General features: G+C 43.3%; 1 long non-coding RNA gene across 2 annotated transcripts; it reads left to right on the forward strand.

Moving 5' to 3' along the window:
* The first annotated feature begins 123 nt into the window (after positions 1-123).
* Positions 124-17,184, forward strand: LOC137359870 (uncharacterized). Of its 2 annotated transcripts, XR_010971581.1 has the most exons (4): positions 124-621; positions 1,120-1,254; positions 6,422-6,513; positions 14,506-17,184. It is a non-coding gene; the product is annotated as an uncharacterized lncRNA (long non-coding RNA). The 2 variants fall into 2 exon arrangements; XR_010971580.1 differs by lacking the exon at positions 124-621 and having other exon boundaries at positions 664-1,254.
* Positions 17,185-17,201: the final 17 nt, after the last annotated feature.

Here is a 17,201-nt window from a genome sequence, read left to right on the forward strand (position 1 = left end):
TATCTGTTTTAACTTCAATTTTTGTTAAATTTATGTTCTCTGGTCATATTTGCCTGATTTTTAAATGATCTTGAGTTTACCTCTTCTATACACTTCAGTATTTTACCTACTTACTGACCTCTATTATAGAACTTAAATTCACTTCATGGTCATCTCCTTTACACTTGAAATTAGCCTGGTTGTTCCTCTCTGCACCCTCCCAATATAAATAAGTGGTGTGGTGACTAAAACTACACAGTTCTTTAGATCTTTAGTGTCACTTTTGTAGCTGTATCCTGATTTCTGCCTATGTGCACTAGCATACCATGAGTTGTTTGACTACATTATCTAGATGTTAAAGTTTCCTGCTAAGTCAATTTATGTTCATAGAATGAATATGTTGATGAACTTATATACTTGGTCTGTTTAAATGTCTTTTAATTATTGTTCAGAGAAATGGTACAGTCAGTGTCCAGTTTTACGAATGGCACTTGTAGAAGATTGAGTCCAATGTAGTTGTGCAATGCTGATTTTTTTTTTTTGTTGCAGGGTGAGGAGGAAGGAATTGAGATAATTTGATAGTCCCTGGGGTTCAGCTGGGTTTGAGAGGAGAATATCAAGAGTAATTGAAATGCTTGCAAGGTCGGGTTATTGCTCTTTAAATGGTGATCCATATTTTAAAATTCTGATAATTTGCAGGTTAATGGGGTACGTTGTGTGCATAGTGAAAGCTGTTTATAATGCATGTTTGCCAGAAGACCACAACAAATTAACCCTCAAATTATTACCTGCTCAAGGAAATTTCACTCAGCCAACTGGCCATGTTTCATGCGAGCCTGGCCAGTGAGTTTTGGCAACCAGTTCAATTATCAAGGTCCTCCGAGCTGAACCCAATCCTGTTCTTATCCTAGCACTTTCCAGTCAAGGTCAGTATTCACAAAGGATCAAAACTCAGCATTGAAGGTCTTTATGACCAGTTTCATTTCCAGTGGTTCTGATGACCACATAGATGACTGTTGCTACATACTGAGACGATTGTTATGCTATTGTTTCCAGTTATATTCACAGATCAGTATTTCATTGTGTTTATAGGCAGGGGACTTTTGCTTTTTTCTGTAATTTGAAAAAATGTTTCCATAGACTTTGAATCTGCTTCCTGCCAACACGCAAATCCGGGAGATTCGAGTATTTCTGGAGAATGTTCTTGAAGGAAATGCTCAGAGACGGCGCTGCAATCAAGTTATGAAAAGTCTCCTCCATGCAGAGTTCCTTCGTGTAAGTCACTTATCTAACATGAGGACCTAAAGGTTAAAAGCATTGGTTCGAGATAAGCATGCCTAATCCAAGCACAGAACTCCAACGAACAAAAAGCACATCCCATTCCCTCTTACTTTAGAATTCCAGTGACAGAAAAATGAGTTCTGTTACTTCTGTTGTATCAATTCCCAGGGGGAGGCAGTGGTGTGGTGGTAATGTAACTGGACTAGTAGTCCAGAGGCCTGTGCTAATGCTCCAGGGGCATGGGTTCAAATCCCACCACAGCAGATGGGGAATTTTGAATTTAATTAATAAACCTGGAATTAAAAGCTAGACTAATGGTGACCATGAAGCTATTGTCGATTGTTGCAAAATCCCATCTGGGTCACTAATGTCCTTTAGGGAAGGAAATCTGCTGTCCTTACCTGGTCTGGCCTATGTGTGACTCCAGACCCATAGCAATGTGCTTGACTCTTAAATTCCCTCTGAAATGGCCTAGCAAGCCACTCAGTGGTATCAAACTGCTACGAAGTCTAAGGAAAGGAATGAAACTGGATGGATCACCCAGCATCAACCTGGACACTGGAAATGACAACGCCAAACCCAGCCCTGTCAACCCTGCAAAACCCTCCTTACTAACATCTGGGGGCTTGTGCCAAAATTGGGAGAGCTGTCCCACAGACTAATCAAGCAACAGCCTGACATAGGCTCCTTCGACAGCACCTTCCAAACCCGTGACCTCTACCACCTGGAAGGATAAGGGCAGCAGATGCGTGGGAACAGCACCACCTGCAAGTTCCCCTCCCAGCCACACATCATCCTCACTTGGAACTATATTGTCATTCCTTCACTGTTGCTGGGTCAGAATCCTGGAACTCCCCTCATAACAGCACTGTTGGTGTCCCTACACCCCAAGGACTGCAGTGGTTCAAGATGGCAGCTTCTCAAGGGCAGTTAGGGATGGGAAATGAATGTTGGCCTAGCCAGCGATGCCCATATCCCATGAACGTATAAAAAAAATTGTGTACTGAGAAGACCCCCAGTGGTTGAAATCACTTCCTATTTAGTCCTCCAGTGGTATATTGAGCACCTTTGATGAACTTGTGGAGGCCACTTGTCCTCACTTCTTCAGAAACCATTGTAAAATCTCCAGTGGGAACTGATTGGTATAGTGGGTATAATCGATGGCCTTTCGCCTCTGTGATTCTAATTCAAATTCATAACAGGCTGATGGGAAGACAGTTTTCTCTAGCTGCAAGACTTTTAAGAGAAATAATTTCGGGCATAGGACCATATCGCACAAGTGCCCCTAATTTGTCAATCTCATCTAGAGATGCTAAGGGATGGTTTGTATGGAAAATGGGAAGAATGTCACATTTCAGTAGTGGGATGCTCTTTTGCTGGAAACCAATGGGGTTGAGTAGAATCATAGAAAATAGAATCATCGAAAGTTTAAGGCACAGAAAGAGGCTACTTGGCTCATAGTGACTGCTGGCTGAAAAATGATCCACTTATTCTAATCTGACCTACCAGCATTGGTCCTAGTCCTGCAGATTATGGCACTTGAGGTGCATATTCAGACTCCTTTTGGATGGGTTGAGGGTCTTTGCCTCAACTACCCTTTCAGGCAGTGAGTTCCAGACCCCCAGCACACTCTGGGTGAAAACATTTTTCCTCATCTTCCCTCTACCTTTTCTACCAATCACTTTAAATCTGTACCCCCTTGTCACTGACCTGTCTGCTAAAGTGAATAGATCCTTCATCTCCACTCTATCCAGGCCCTCCTCAATTTTGTACATCTCAATCAAATCTCCCCTCCTCTTTCTCTGTTCCAAGGAGAACAATCCCAGCCTATTCAATCTTTCCTCATAGCTGCATTTTTCCAGTCCTGGCAACATCCTTGTAAATCTCTTCTGCGTCCTCTTCAGTGCAATTACATCCTTTCTGTAATGAGGTGACCAGAACTGCACACAGTACTCAAGTTGTGGCCTAACCAATGAGTTATACAGTTCCAGCATAACCTCCCTGCTCTTATACTCTATACCTCGGCTAATAAAGGAAAGGATTCCATATGCTTTCTTAACCAGCTTTTCGACCTGTTCTACCTTCAGGGATCTGTGGACATTCACTCCAAGGTCCCTCACTTCCTCTAGACTTCTCAGTATTTTCCCATTAATCGTGTATTCCTTTGCCTTGTTTGATCTTCCAAATGCATCACCTCACACTTTTCTCCTGGTTGAATTCCATTTGCCACTTTCCTGCCCATCTGTCCAGACTATCGATATCTTCCTGCAGCCTACAGCTATCCTGCTCGCTATCTACCACACAGCCAGTCTTTGCATCGTCTGCAAACTTCTTGATCATGTCCCCTACATTTACATCCAAATTGTTAATGTATACCACAAAAAGCAGGGTACCCAGTACTGAGCCCTGTGGAACGCCACTGGGAACAGCCCTCCAGTTGCTAAAACAGCCATCAACAATTGCTCTTTGTTTCCTGCCACTGAACCAATTTTGTATCCACCTTGCTGCATTTCCCTGGATCCCATGGGATTTTATTTTTTTAACCAGGTCCCATGTGGGATCTTGTCAAAAACCTTTCTAAAATCGTGTAGACCGCATCAACTGCACAACCTTCATCTGTCTTCCTTGTTACTTCTTCAAAGAATTCTATCAAGTTGGTCAAACAAGATCTTCCCTCAACAAATCCATGCTGACTATCCTTGCTTAACCTGTGCCTTTCTAACTGACAGTTTATCCTGTCTCTCAGAATAGATTCCAATAATTTGTCCACTACTGAGGTTAGACTGACTGGCCTGTAATTATTCGGTCTATCCTTCTCTCCCTTTTTAAACAGAGGTACAACATGAGCAGTTCTCTAATCCTCTGGCACCACATCTGTATCCAGTGAGGACTGGAAAATGATGGTCAAACCTTTTATTTCCTGTCTTTTAACAGCCGAGGGTACATTTCATCTGGCCCTGGTGGTTTATCAACTTTCAAGGATGCTAACCCGATTAATACTTCCTCTCTCCCTATGTTTATCACATCCAATACTTCACACTCTTCCTCCTTAACTACAATATCTGCATTGTCCCCCCTCTTTTGTGAAGACGGACGCAAAGTATTCATTAAGAACCATACCAACATCTTCCGCCCCTACATATAGGTTACTTTTTTGGTCTTTTATGGACCCTACTCCTTAGTTATCCTCTTACTCTTAATATATTAATAAAACATCTTTGGGTTCACCTTTATTTTGCTTGCCAATATTCTTTCATGCCCTCTCTTTGCTTTCCTAATTTCCTTTTTGAATTCACCCCTCCAATTTCTATGCTCCTCTTGGCTTTCTGTAGTATTGAGTTCTCGGTGTCGGACAAAAGCTTTACTTTTCTGCCTTATCTTACCCGGTAGGCTCCTTGACATCCATGAGGCTCTAGAATTGGCTGTCTCACCCTTCTTCTTTGTGGGAGCATGTTTAGTCTGAACCCCTTGAATCTCCCCTTTGAATACCTCCCACTGTTCTGACACTGATTCACCTTCAAGTAGCTGTTTCCAGTCTACTTTCGCTAAATCACTCCTCAGTTTAGTAAAATTGGCCTTGCCCCAATTGAGAACTCTAACTCCTGTTCTATCTCTGTCCTTTTCCATAATTATGTTAAAACTGACTAAATTATGATAACTACCACCAAAATGCTGTCCCACTGCCACCCCTTCCACCTGCCCATTTTCATTTCCTAAAACTAAGTCTAAAGCTGCACCCTCTTTTGTTGGATTTGCTACATACTGGGCAAAAACGTTCTCCTGAATGCACCTCAAGAATTCTGTTCCCTCAATTCCTTTCACACTAAAACTATCCCAGTTAATATTGGGGTAATTAAAATACCCTACTCTTACTGTCCTGTTTTTGCACTTCTTGGAGATTTGCCCACACATCTGCTCTTCTATCTCCCTCTGATTGTTTAGGGATCTATAGTACACTCCCAGCAATGTGATTTCCCTTTTTTTGTTCCTTAGCTCAATCCATATGGCCTCATTTGATGAACCTTCCAACATATCATCCCTCATAGCTGTAATAGTTTCCTTGACCAAAATTGCCACTCCCCCTCCTTTCTTATCCCCCTCCCTATTGCATCTGAAAACCCTGTAATCAGGAACGTTGAGCTGCTATTCCTGACCCTCCTTAAGCCATGTTTCTGTAATAGCTGTGATATACTGCCACGTGTCTATCTGTGCCCTCAGCTCATCTGTTTTATTTGCTATACTCCTTGCATTGAAATAGATACCCTTGAGCACTGCCAAACTCTTTTTTAAAATTTTCTTACCTTTGTTTCCTCTGCCTTCCATACTCATCTATTAACTTTCTGCCTTCAATTTTCATTTCTGATTTTGTCCTAGCTGAGTCTACTCTCAGGTCCCCATCCCTCTGCCAAGTTAGTTTAGAACCTCCCCAGTAGTGGGAGCTGTACTCTATTCACCCTTGTTCTTCTTGACCATGAATTGTTTAGTGCCGATCTAGTTACCCAAAAAGAAACTACTCTGTATAAGTCACATCTCTCACATTGATCAGTGCAATATTTCAAGAAAAAGAATTAGGTGGGATTAGGGAGCAGGACATTGTGTGGCCTCTTGCGCCTGGATAAGGTGAAAGGCGAGAAACTAAAATTAATTCTTTTGTGAAAAGTTTTAAAAGGCTGCTGTGACCAGTCTGTCTGTATTATTTGGTGTAAGCCTCAGCTCACTGGTAGCAATCTCACCTTCAGGTAAGAAGCTTGTAGGATCATACTGGAGACGAGGACATAATCTAGGCAGACAGTTCAGTGCTGTGCTGAATGAGTGCTGCAGTGTTGGAGATGTCGTCTTTCAGATGAGACATTAAACCATATTATCCCCTTAAATGGATGTAAAAAATTCCCATGGCACTATCTGAAGAAAAGTGGGGGAGTCTCCCTGTTGGCCTGGCCAATACTTCTATCTCAACCAGATAATCTCTTTTTGATACTGGATATTAATCTTGTTGCTGTTTATTGGACCTTGCTGTGTAGAAAAAGGCTGTTGCCATTGGCTGCATTGCACCGGTGACTATACTTCAAAAGTACTTCATTGGCTGTAAGCTGCTTTGAGATATCCTGAGGTTGTGATTGATGGTATACAAATACAAGTTCTGTTCTTTCTCATCTGATAGATCCAAGAGCAGAGGATCTATCATCAGGAAGTGAAATGCATCATAACTGAAGAGAAAGTCTGCCGAGTCTGCAAGAAGAAAATTGGAAACAGGTTTGGTCACTGAACGTTTCTCCCTGTTACAAATAGTTACCTATTGAAATCTGACCATTATTAACTCCCAGGCAATGAGTGGTGTCTGGAATCACCAGGCTTTCGCCAAAAAATAGTAAATTTTGTGCTCTATCCATTTTACCTATGAATAACATCCAGCAGTAGTGATGTATATTTTCACCTTCCAAATGTAGGGAGCCATTTTAGCTATATAACACTAGGGGCGAAGCACTGATGGTGACAGTGGGAGAAGTAACCAGGGATGATGAATTAACATCACAAGAAATTTACTGCACAGGATTTCAAGGTCCAAATGTTCTGCATGCTCCTTTCTGTGTACCCGCTTTGTTGACATCCAGGTACATTGTACAGTTGTCTGCCCTTACTCATTCTTTCCAGGACCTTCACAGGGTGTACACTTCCTTTTTTCGTACAATGTTCAGGTTTTTAAAACCCTGGATTGGCATCAAAAATTGCTATTTCCTGATTACTTTTCACATGCTCTTTGCAGCGTTGGGTGCTGTCCTGTACTATGGATCTTGAGTTTATCGATGTACAAATAGCATGCTGCTTTAGGTGTGACTTACACTACATCGTATTGGCCTCAATGTGCTTAGAAGTCTGGTGATAGTACTTCTTGCTGCATTGTTTCCCCATGGAGGGGAGCTGTTGCTAACCACCTCCAAGTAACATGGACTGAGCTCTAGGGGCACGGCTGTTTGGTTGCCCTATTGATTTTGGGATATGTGTAGCAGAGGGAGAGTTGATTTTTTTTTTTGTTTGTTGAGAAGGGTTACAATTTAGGATTGAGTTTCAAAATTTAGATCTGTTGTATGCAACAGATATTGCAAATAGCTGAGGTTTTAGCTGACTGTAACCTTATTTTCTATTGTTGCTGTAATAGATTTCAAGGAAACCAAACCAATATGATGTGTAGCGAGTATTTTATTAATAGATTGTTATGTTCAGGTGAGGAGGGGTCGAAGGGCTCCCCTCTTGTCCCTCTCCTTGTTTGACAGCAACGGGCTTTTTTTTAAAAGTAGATGTACTTGCCAATTCAGTGAGTGTTTGTGCTATGATGGTTAAAGAACCAATCGGACAGGATTTCTTGAGTTTTAACAAAGAAAGAGGTTAGCTTTATTGCACTTAACCGATCTAAAGAAAATAATAAGCTATGTTCCAACTTTTTCTCTCTCGTGTGCACACACACACTCTCTCTCTCTCGCTCTCTCTCTCTCTCTCTCTCTCTCTCTCGCTCTCTCTCTCTCTCTCTCTCTCTCGCTCTCTCTCTCTCTCGCTCTCTCTCTCTCGCTCTCTCTCTCTCGCTCTCTCTCTCTCGCTCTCTCTCTCTCGCTCTCTCTCTCTCGCTCTCTCTCTCTCGCTCTCTCTCTCTCGCTCTCTCTCTCTCGCTCTCTCTCTCGCTCTCTCTCTCGCTCTCTCTCTCTCGCTCTCTCTCTCTCTCTCTCTCTCTCGCTCTCTCTCTCGCTCTCTCTCTCTCGCTCTCTCTCTCTCGCTCTCTCTCTCTCGCTCTCTCTCTCTCGCTCTCTCTCTCTCGCTCTCTCTCTCTCGCTCTCTCTCTCTCGCTCTCTCTCTCTCGCTCTCTCTCTCTCGCTCTCTCTCTCTCGCTCTCTCTCTCTCGCTCTCTCTCTCTCGCTCTCTCTCTCTCGCTCTCTCTCTCTCTCTCTCTCGCTCTCTCGCTCTCTCGCTCTCTCGCTCTCTCGCTCTCTCGCTCTCTCGCTCTCTCGCTCTCTCTCGCTCTCTCTCGCTCTCTCTCGCTCTCTCTCGCTCTCTCTCGCTCTCTCTCGCTCTCTCTCGCTCTCTCTCGCTCTCTCTCGCTCTCTCTCGCTCTCTCTCGCTCTCTCTCGCTCTCTCGCTCTCTCTCGCTCTCTCTCGCTCTCTCTCGCTCTCTCTCTCGCTCTCTCTCGCTCTCTCTCGCTCTCTCTCCGCTCTCTCTCGCTCTCTCTCGCGCTCTCATCGCGCTCTCTCGCGCTCTCTCGCGCTCTCTCGCTCTCTCTCGCGCTCTCTCGCGCTCTCTCGCGCTCTCTTCGCGCTCTCTCTCTCTCTCTCTCTGCGCTCTCTCTCTCTCTCTCTCTCGCGCTCTCTCTCTCTCTCTCAGCGCTCTCTCTCTCTCTCTCTCTCTCGCACGCTCTCTCTCTCTCTCCTCTCTCGCAGCTCTCTCTCTCTCTCTCGCGCTCTCGCGCTCTCTCTCTCGCGCTCTCGCGCTCTCTCTCTCGCGCTCTCGCGCTCTCTCTCTCGCGCTCTCGCGCTCTCTCTCTCTCGCGCTCTCGCGCTCTCTCTCTCTCTCGCGCTCTCGCGCTCTCTCTCTCTCGCGCTCTCGCGCTCTCTCTCTCTCTCGCGCTCTCTCTCTCTCGCGCTCTCTCGCGCTCTCTCTCTCTCTCGCGCTCTCTCTCTCTCTCGCGCTCTCTCTCTCTCTCTCTCTCTCTCGCGCTCTCTCTCTCTCTCTCTCTCTCTCGCGCTCATCTCTCTCTCTCTCTCTCTCGCGCGCTCTCTCTCTCGCGCGCTCTCTCTCTCGCGCGCTCTCTCTCGCGCGCTCTCTCTCTCTCGAGGTTCACAACGCATACACAAATATGTTAGAGTAGGGAAGGATAGCTTGGTCAGATTAGAGTCTGGAGTAATAAAAAAAGAGGTATACATTTTGAAGTTTGGTGACTCGGTTGTCCTCCAGCTGAACTCGGTGGTCCTGAGGCTTCTGGCTTGCAGATGTGGGCAGCAGATTCAGGGTTTTCTCGGAGATAGCGATGCAGATAGTTTCCTTCGTGGGGTCCCTGTCTGCAACGGTGATGGGCCTCGGTGATTGTGGCCAGCAGGCAGGGTTTGAAACTTGGAAGGTGGACTAAAGAGAGAGAGGGACCCCACTTGGGTCTTCTATGATCAGTGTCTAGTTGCTTGTCTGGTCTGCAGAGAGCAAAAAAGCTTAAACACACAGATGGTGGGCCTGTCACATGACTATCACCCAGTATATGTTTCCTCACAACTTTAATCAGTGCATGTCTAAGAATTCCCTTCTCTCAACCAGGGTCCCATTGTTCAAGTGATTGCCTTTGAGTGGCTTGTCTCCACCGGTTTAATGTCCCATGTGATTGCCTTTAATGTCCTGTTAATGGGGACAGGACAGGTTGTTCACTCCAAAATTCCCAGGTCATTGTTCTGGCTGGGGTCTGAGCAGACACTACTTCTCCACCTCGATGCATTGAAATGCACGGTATTGAGATGCAAATTGCGGTGGCCATTTTAGCTGCCAGAGTCACATTTTATCTGTTCCTTTTTAAAAATTTAATTCAGGTTTTGAGCTGGTGGAATTAAAAAATCATCATTTTGGCATAGCACATGTTTGTGACAAGTTTTAAAGGAACGCATGGCAGTCACAACGTTAGCAATCTTACTCACTTGCAAAGCACAATCTTTATGCTCAAAAATGTCTAGTTTTTCAAGTTAATGTGATTAATACTACTGATACCAGAAAGGTAATAATCCTTGGATTACCACCTGAGCCGCGAGCAAATTGGCACAGGGTAAATGAGATCATGGAGTTGAATGCGAGGTTCAAAGATTGATGTGGGAGAAGTAGGTTTCGATTCATGGGGCACTGGCACCAGTGCAGGGGAAAGAGGGAGCTGTACTGTTGGAAACCTCACTGGGACCTGTGTCCTGGTGAATCGTGTAACTAGGGCTGTAGAGGGGTCTTTAAACTAAATAGTGGGGAGGAGGGTTCACATGAGTGATTTGGAAAGTTAAAGAAAGGACAAGGAAACAGTGCAAGGTAATGGTTTGGATTACGAGGGACAGAGTGTACAAATGTAAGAGTGCGCCAGCAAATAAGTTCAGAGTAAGGACAAATGTTAAGACAGCATTAAAGGCTCTTTATCTGAATGCGTGCAGCATTCGTAAAATTATGGATGAATTGATAGCATTAGACAGACGCAGTTGCAAAATGACCAAGGCTTTGACCTAAATATTCAAGGGGATTTGCCATTTCAGAAGAACAGGAGGAATGGAAAAGAAGGTGGGGTAGCTCTGTTAATAAAGGATGAGATCAGTACAATAGAGAGAAATGACTTTGGTTCAGAAGATCAAGATGTAGACTCAGTTTGGGTGTAGATAAGAAATAGCAAAGGAAAAAAGTCACTGGTTGGTTTATAGGCCCCCCTAACAATAGCCACAAGGTTGGACAGAGTATACATCAAGAAATAATGGGGGCTTGCAAGAAAGGTACAGCAATAATTGTGAGTGATTTTAATCTTCACAGCAATTGGACAAATCACATTGGCAAAGGTAGCCTGGAGGATGAGTTCATAGAGTGTATTCGGGACTGTTTCTTAGAACAATACATTCTGGAACCTACCAGAGACCAGGCTGTTTTAGACCTGATAATGTATAATGACACAAGATTAATTAGAGACTTCATAGCAAAGGATCCTGTAGGCAAGAGTGATCATAACCTGACAAAATTTCACATTCAGTTTGAAGGTGAGAAATGTGGGTCCATAACTAGTGTCTTAAGCTTAAGTAAAGGCAATTACAAGAGTATAAAGACAGATTTGGCTAAAGTGAACTGGGAAAATAGATTAAAAGGTAAGACGGTGGAGAAGCAGTGGCAGATGTTTAAGGAGATATTTCATAACTCTCAACTAAGATATATTCCATTGAGGAAGAAAGACTGCCAGAATGATGCACCATCTGTGGCTAACTAAGGAAGATAAGGCTGGTATCATGTTGAAGGAAAAGGTATGCAATGCTGCAAAGATTAGTGGTAGGCCAGAGAATTAGGAAAATTTTAGAAACCAGCAAAGGATGAGTTTAAAAAAAAATAAAGCGGGAGAAAATGGAGAATGAGAGAAATCTAGCAAGAAATATAAAAACAGACAACAAAAGCTTCTACAAATACATAAAAAGGAAAAGAGTAGATAGAGTGAGCATTGGTCCATTAGAGAGTGAGACTGGGGAATTAATAATGGGAAACAAGGAAATGGCAAAGGCTTTGAACAAGTATTTTGTATTCATCTTCGCAGTAGAAGACGTAAAAAGCATCCCAAGAATAGTAGAAAATCAGGAGGCAAAAGGGAGGGAGGAACTTAAAACAATCACTATCACTGGAGAAAAAGTAATGGAGTATAAAAGTAGGGAGATCTTGCTACAACTGTATAGGGCATTGGTGAGACCGAACCTAGAGTACTATACACAGTTTTGGTCACCTTATTTAAGGAGGGACATACTTGCATTGGAAGCAATTCAGAGAAGGTTCACTAGGCGGATTCCTGGGATGAGGGGTTTGTCTTATGAGGAAAGGTTGGGGCTATACTCATTGGAGTTTAGAAGATTGAGAGGTGATCTTTTAAAACGTATAAGATTCTGAGGGGGCTTGACAGGGTAGAAGTCTCCTGGAGCTGATGGTCTGCATCTGAGGGTCTTAAGGCTGCAGAGATAGTGGATGCATTGGTTGTAATCTTCCAAAATTCACAGGATTCTGCAAAGCCCCCAGCGGATTGAAAAACGGCAAATGTTGCACCTCTGTTCAAGAAAGGGGGGAGACAGAAAGCAGAAAACTATAGGCCAGTTAGCCTAACATCTGTTGGGAAAATGCTAGAATCCATTATTAAAGAGGTAGTAGCAGGACATTTAGAAAATCACAATATAATCAGACAGAGTCAACACAGTTTTGTGAAAGGGCAATAGTATTTAACAAGTATATTTGAGTTCTTTTGCGGATGTAACAAGCAGGGTGGATAAAGGGGAACCATTAGATGTGTGTCATTTGGATTTCCAAAAAGCATTTGATAAGGTGCCACCTAAAAAGTTACTACACAAGAGCTCATGGTGTTGGGGGTGATATATTAGAGGACTGACTAACTACCAGGAAACAGAGAGGCAGGATAAATGGGTCATTTTCAGGATGACAATCTGTAACTCGTGGAGTGCCATAGGGATCAGAGCTGGGGCCTCAACTACTTAAGATCTACGTTAATGACTTGGGTGAAGGGACCAACTATATTGTAGCCAAATTTGCTGATAAGGTAGGTAGGAAAGCAAGTTGTGAGGAGGATACAAAGTGTCTGAAAAGGGATATAGATAGGTTGAGTGAGTGGGCAAAAATTTGGCAGATGTGAAAATGTGAGGTGGTTTTGGCAGGAAGAATAGAAAAGCAGAATATTATTTAAATGGAGAAAGACCGCAGAATACTGTGGTACAGAGGGACCTGGGTGACCTTATACATGAATCACAAAAAGTCAGTATGCAGGTACAGCTAGTGATTAGGAAGGTAACGGAGTGTTGGCTTTTATTGCAAGGGTATGGAGTATAAAAGTAGGGAAATCTTGCTGCAGCTGTATAGGGCATTGGTGAGACAGCACCTAGAGTACTGTGCACAGTTTCCGTCACCTTGTTTAAGGATGGACGTACTTGCATTGGAAGCAATTCAGAGAAGGTTCACTGGGATGGGGGGTTTGTCTTGTGAGGAAAGGTTGGGGCTATACCCATTGGAGTTCAGAAGATTGAGAGATGATCTTTTGAAACGTGTAAGATTCTGAGGGGGCTTGACAGGGTAGATGCTGAGAGGATTTTTTCCCTTGTGGGGGAATCTATAACTAGGGGGCACAGTTTCAAATTAAGGTGTTACCCATTTAAGGCGTAGATGAGGAGGAATTTCTTCTCTCAGAGGGTCGCTCGTGTTTGGAATTCTTTTCCCCAGAGAACAGTGGAGGTCATTGAATATACTCGAGGCTGAGTTAGATTTTTGATTGACAAGAGAGTCGAGGGTTATGGGGTCAAGCAGGAAAGTGGAATTAAGGCCACGAACAGATCAGCCATGATCTTGTTGAATGGTGGAGCAGGCTTGAGGGACTGAATGGCCTACTGCTACTCCCATTTCTTATGTTCTTATCTGATTCTGCTGGGAGAAGCATTGACGTCGGGACTCTCTTCCTTCTCTACCTCAACATTTAGAACTTCTTGGACTATTTATCGAAGGGATTTTAGGAATATGGGGAGCGGGCAGGAAAGTGGAATTGAAGCCTAAGATCAGCCCTGATCGTATTGAATGGCAGAGCAGGCTCGAAGGCCATATGGTCTACTTCTCCTATTTCTTGTGTTCTTGTATATTTTATGCCTTGCCTTATTTGTTGTTCGTATTCTTTTTAATCTAACTATTGCTGGAGATTGATAGCTTGCTGCGCTTAATCAAGGACTGCCCCCTCGTCATATTATTCACAGCTTGCTCGCCTGGCTGCTCAGAGGGATAGATGCTCAGAGATAGATGCTTCATATCATCACGGGCTTCTTGGTCTGTTAGAAAAGCATACTTCAATACTTGGCCTTTCCAATATGTAAAATATCTAAATAAGGATGTATAGGCATTTTAGGCAATATCTTACATTGCCCATCAGACCAATGGGTGGTTATACTGCTCAAGTGTTGCTATATTTGACCTAATTATGGCAATACAAGGCACGGTTAATGAGATGAGAGCGCAGTGGGTTATTGCGGTGAAGCACCAGTAGCAAGCAGCACAGAGTTGTGGGTTTATGCCTTTTAATTCTCTGTATGCTTACTTCCTATTCTCAACTGTGTTGTGCTGGAAGTAGGGTTACTTTAGGTTGCTGTCACATACTAGTTATGTGGGGGACCAGCATTGGTGCAGATCTAGTAGCATATCATCTGCCCACTCAGTACCTGGTGCTGGAGCACCAACAAAGAGCAAGGTGAGGAAATAAAATGGGAATGGGGAGCAAAAAATATAAACCAAAGTTTATTTGTATTGTAGACGCATCAACAAAAAAAAAGGAATTACAGGTTGGTCCAGCACATCTGATGAATTGAACATTTCAAACTCCTTGACTTCCAAATTTCAACTTATACCCCTGTCCTAATTCAGAGAATGAATGTGCCTTGCATTCCACACAAAAGTTGCTCTTGTACCTACTTGTGATATTTTTAAGCTGTTTATTCTTGTTATTTATATTGTTTCTCCTCCTGCAGTGCTTTTGCTCGTTACCCCAATGGAGTTGTGGTCCATTATTTCTGCTGCAAAGACCGTAGTGTTTGTCCCACAGAGACGTGAGTGTGCCAGCTCAATCAGGATGCAAGATTTTATTTATTCTCAAGATGGACATTTGAATAAGATGGACATTTGGATAGATGACCTGCCTTTCACTGTTGGAGGATGAGCAGGCAGATGGTGTGCACTGTGTAATATATTGATAGCTACATTTATAATTGTGTACAGATATTATTACTGGCATGTTGGCTTTCTGCTTACATTGGGGAGTTGGTGAAAAACTGAAAGCGGTTTCCTGTGTACAGTTGTATATTTGACCTTTGCCACTTCATGAAAGACAGTTGCACTACATAATAGCACATCTACAGAACCTGAAAGCACTCTGCCACAGTGCTTTCAGTTAAAGAGCTGTTGATTTTTAGGCTTCACCAGAGATTAAATTCCTTATGAAGACATGTGAGATTTTGAGGATTTGTTCTCCTTTAAGTCATATCTTGCCTAAACAAGGGGGTGAAAGGTAGTTGGAAATGTGGAGTAATCAGTTCAGCCATGAACTTATTGAATGGTGGAGCAGGCTTGAAGTGCCGAGTGGCCTACTCCTGCTCCTAATTCATATGTTTGTATCTATGCTCAGAAGCCCTTTCTTTGTGCATAGGATTCTTTGGCTTGTAGCTCCTGACTTTTATTTACACATCCCATTTGCTGAGAATGTTGTGTGCCTTGTTCTAATGTATAAAAAAAATACTGAGCTCACAAGTGATGCATTATACAGAGGTGACGTTCACTACTGGTACAGGGCACCATTCTACACTACACCCTCTGGTTTATGACAGTATTGAAGCTTTGAAACTCGTTTGATGATTTTTGTATTTGGGATCTTGAATCCATAAATGTTAATGTTGTTGGGTGTATCTTCTCACTTGTTGCCTTCGAATATGCTCAGAAGCACAGTTTGGATTGAAAAACATTTTATTGTACGCCATGCCACTTTATATTTCTTTCACTTTTAAATCCCGCTTACTAATGAAACTTTTAAAAGAAGTGCAGAACCATTCTGTTCTCAGGCTGGGCAGCAGTTGTGTGGCTGTAGTTGATTTGATTCCTACCACCCATCCAAGTTAGAAAAAGAAAAAAATCAGCCAGAGTTCTTGCTACTGATTGCTCGCCAATTTCTGAGGTGGAAATTGCAAATATGTGGATGTCGGATCAACACAAGACCAAGTTCAGCTGTGATGCCCCTCACTTCCCGCAACAGTTGGGTGAAATTCAGTGTCAAGGCCATGTGGATGAGGTAATGGAGGGTTATGGTACCACTGGAGTCATATGTCAGTCATTGCACTTTCAAGAGAAAGGAAGAGAGAAAAGAAACAAAGGTACAGAAATGTTCTTTTGATCAGAGTGATGACCAAAAGTGGATTTTAAACAGAGTGCTCCTAATGAGTGGGGTTGTTTTTTCTATGTGTAGCTGAGTGCAATGGAGCAAGTCTGATTATAGGATTGGGTTTATATTGGCAAATTTTCCTTTTTTTCTAGAGTGGAAGCTTTTTAAATGGACTTTCTGCACCCTCCCGCTCCCATCCTTCACTTGACTTCTATTCCAATGAAAGGAAAGCAACAGCATGCAGTGTGAAGGGGTTGATTGGTGAGGTGTGTGTGTAATGAGCTGGGATACTGCAAGCTGATATGTACGGATTGAGTCTTTGCTTTCCAAAAACATTTCAAAGAGCATGATGGGGAAGCAGCAGTTGAAGACCCGAAAATGGAGGTTGGGAAGCAAGCAGAAACATTTTGCTATTGCTTATTGTAAGGATCAGACCAGAAAAACTTACGGTACAAATCATCCCAGGATTTTGCATGTCAGTCTCTCAGTGCTCTGTATTGTTGCATTGATTGCTAAGTTTAGAATTAAGTCCTGATGATCTTACTGGGAAGTTGCATTGCAATTAGGAGACTCGTAGCTTAAGAGTGTCTCTGATTGAATTTAGACCCGAGCTCCCCTGCCGGGCAAGTCTCCACATGATTTTCAGCTGGAAAAAGGGAAAACAATCAGGTGGATATCTTATTCTGCTTAATTCTGTCTTCTGAGTCAACCAGGACCAAAACTGACTATAAATCTGAGCCATTGTCTGGAATTTGAAGTGCACACTTACTTGAACAAAGAACAGTACAGCACAGGAACAGGCCATTCGGCCCTCCAAGCCTGCGCAGATCTTGATGCCTGCCTAAACTAACACCTTCTGCAATTCCAGGGCCCATATCCCTCTATTCCCTTCCTATTCATGTATTTGTCAAGATGTCTCTTAAACGTCGCTATCGTATCTGCTTCCACCACCTCCCCTGGCAGCACTCACCACTCTCTGTGTAAAAAAAACTTGCCTCGCACATCCCCTCTAAACTTTGCCCCTCGCATCTTAAACCTATGTCCCCTAGTAACTGACTCTTCCACCCTGGGAAAAAGCTTCTGACTTTCCACTCTGTCCATGCCGCTCATAACTTTGCAAACCTCTATCATGTCGCCCCTCCACCTCCGTCGTTCCAGTGAAAACAATCCGAGTTTTTACAACCTCTCCTCATAGCTAATGCCCTCCAGACCAGGCAACATCCTGGTAAACCTCTTCTGTACCCTCTCCAAAGCCTCCACATCCTTCTGGTAGTGTGGTGACCAGAATTGCATGCA

This window comes from Heterodontus francisci, unplaced genomic scaffold (genome assembly GCF_036365525.1).
Source record: "Heterodontus francisci isolate sHetFra1 unplaced genomic scaffold, sHetFra1.hap1 HAP1_SCAFFOLD_2432, whole genome shotgun sequence".
In the NCBI taxonomy this organism is placed as follows: Eukaryota; Metazoa; Chordata; class Chondrichthyes; order Heterodontiformes; family Heterodontidae; genus Heterodontus; species Heterodontus francisci.